The sequence below is a fragment of the Silurus meridionalis genome, chromosome 23 (assembly GCF_014805685.1).
Source record: "Silurus meridionalis isolate SWU-2019-XX chromosome 23, ASM1480568v1, whole genome shotgun sequence".
NCBI lineage: Eukaryota > Metazoa > Chordata > Actinopteri > Siluriformes > Siluridae > Silurus > Silurus meridionalis.
Window position 1 is genome coordinate 369,296 of NC_060906.1, and position 2,829 is coordinate 372,124.

At 39.5% G+C, this 2,829-nt stretch overlaps 1 long non-coding RNA gene across 1 annotated transcript; it reads right to left on the reverse strand.

The window, feature by feature from the left end:
- Positions 1 to 1,025: 1,025 nt before the first annotated feature.
- Positions 1,026 to 2,028, reverse strand: LOC124376902. The gene is made up of 3 exons (XR_006923985.1): positions 1,960 to 2,028; positions 1,083 to 1,455; positions 1,026 to 1,052 (listed from the first exon to the last, which is right to left on the reverse strand). It is a non-coding gene; the product is annotated as an uncharacterized LOC124376902 (long non-coding RNA).
- Positions 2,029 to 2,829: the final 801 nt, after the last annotated feature.

Here is a 2,829-nt window from a genome sequence, read left to right on the forward strand (position 1 = left end):
GTGTGTGTGTGGGGGGGTGTTTATACAGAAGACTTGTATGTTTTTGTTCTTTTTTTTGGGCATCTCTGTTACAAGTTGTTTTGTAGTTTTATTACAGTGTCAGATTCTCATGTTGATTCTGATTCCGTGTTCAGCAATGGCAACACATGTACTGTTTTATGTTACAGTAAGTTGAAGTATTTTGAGAAGCAGTAAAGTAAGCTTTGTTTTGTGCATGGTAACTATTCTGTGTAAGAAGACAGGTTTTCATATGAATAAATAATTTTTGACTTCATGGTCTTGATTTTAGTTTATATAACCTTGTTTTAAGTTTAAATGCTTTACTCATTTTAAGACAGATTACCTTATGACAAATCCTAAATTAAGAAGAGTTGTCTTGTTTAATAGCTCTGGTTTTAAGATCTTTTCACACAAATTAAGAAAAGCAAACTCTTAAAGAATTAACTTAGTTTTAAGTAAATGACACTAAATATACTGCTTTAAATAAGTATTTTACTCCTTGTTTTAAAACAATTTGCTATTTTCTAAAGGCTTGGTATGTTTTCTTATTTTAAGAAATCTTATCAAGTGTAATTATCTTATTGAATTACTTACATTGCAGCGACGACGCTGAAAAGATATCATGCAGCCCGGACCTGCATAAAGCTCTATGGGGAAAAGCCTTAGACATTCAGCAATTTTAAGGTACCACATATTTTAAACAATTTAAGCCTTTACAAAATTAAACTAACTTTAAAGATGTCTTAATTACCTTGTCCCTCCATAGTGCTGATCTTCTCCACCTGCTCCTCCATAATGCTGATCTTCTCCATCTGCTCCTCCATAGTGCTGATCTTCTCCATCTGCTCCTCCATAGTGCTGATCTGCTCCATCTGCTCCTCCATAGTGCTGATCTTCTCCACCTGCTCCTCCATAGTGCTGATCTTCTCCACCTGCTCCTCCATAGTGCTGATCTTCTCCATCTGCTCCTCCATAGTGCTGATCTGCTCCACCTGCTCCTCCATAGTGCTGATCTGCTCCACCTGCTCCTCCATAGTGCTGATCTGCTCCACCTGCTCCTCTGCAGTGCTCATCCGCTCCACCTGCCCTTCTGTATTACTCATGGGCTCCACCAGCATGTTCTTGTCTCTTCCACCTGTGTGGTCCTCACCTACTCTGGGTTGCTTGTGTTCTCCAATGGATCACAGGGTGTGAGACGCAGCGTCATCAGCTGGTCATCATTGCCACTGGAATCCTGTTTCCATCCTCTGCAAGTTGAACGAGTGTTTTCCTTATTTAAAACAGGTGCAGTTTAAACTCCTGGTTAATCTTTGTTTTAAATGTTAATCTGTTTAAATCATACAGTCAAATTCTGTGGGTTCCTGGATGCCAAATTGCAAATGTGGTGAGCTGGAACTTGACACGCATGTGTTGTGCTCTTCCCAACATTCCCAAAAGCTTGCTCTCTTTTGGGGACTGAATAAGAAAATAGTTTAAGAGATGGTTCACTCTAAAACTACATTTCAGTCATCAATGACTGATAAATATGAAAATTAAGGACAAAACGTCATCTTTATCAGCAAAGTTTGTGCAATTACTTCAATCAATCCTCACAATACTATGCAGATAAAACTGTGACAGTGGACAGGTAAAAAAAAATATTTTGGAGACATGTTGTAGTTTGCCAAATATTAGAAAATGGTTTGAGGAAGTGCTGTTTGGCCGTGTCTAAAGCTAAATGAATATTTAAAATGTTGAATTGTATTAAAAGACACAGTATTGTGCTAACAAACTCTGTGTTGGTTATATAAAATGGAAACCTCCTAAGTTTCCACTGTCAAGGAGGTTAGGAGTTTAAGGCGATGAATTCAAGTTTTAGGGGGGAGCCGTCCCTTTAAGATTTAAACGTTGATGCAAATCTTTGCCATACTTAACACAAGTTGTGAACTGTGACTATAAGAATGCAGTGCTGCATCTCACCTTCACAAAGGTATTCATAAAGTGAACCCATCTTCTAAAGGTAGTCCTGGGCATAGGTGGAGAGTGTGCAGAGAGGGTTAATATTTCACACTTGACTTCATTCTTTTTGTCTCCTTGCAAAGAAGCAGAACAGCCTTGTATCCAATGGCATGGAGTTTCTCAAGCTGCAATCACAACATTGTGTATTTGCTGTTTAAGTAACAAAAAAAACAGCAAAAAACCTAAACATATCAGTTATTGAGAATGTATTACATTATTGCTGAAGCATCCAGGTCAATGCGATTCAGGATTTTAACTTCATGGTGTATACCCAAGTATGTGCAAACAGGAAAGGCTCCTCCAGCCCCATCACCAAAAAGCCCAGCATCTTTACTTCCTGAGAAGGCTGAGAATTATAACCTGACCAAGTTCTACAGAGGGACCATTGAGAGCATCCCGAGCAGCTGCATCACTGCCTGGTTTGGGAACTGCACAGTCTTGGGAGCAAGATACTGAGGATAGTGAGGACCACTTAGAAGATCATAGTCTCTCTTTCTATCATGGACATTTACACCACCGCTGCATCTGCAAAGCAAACAGCATTGTGGACAACCACACAGACACACACTTTTCACTCTCTACTCAGTATAGGTTAGTTGGGATAGTGATTGGAGACCACATATCTTCTTCTCTGGTCTTTTAAGGTGATTGACTTGAAATCCATTGGGGTCTCCGCAGGTTTGAATCCTGCTGACTACGATTCACTTTCTGTTTACATTTCCTATGAATTACCCGATCCAGTAACTTTACAGGTTGTTGTGTTAATAGGGCTTCCAGTTTAAGTAGGGATGACAGTGACTTGTGTTGTAGTCGTGGCCGAGTGGTTAAGGC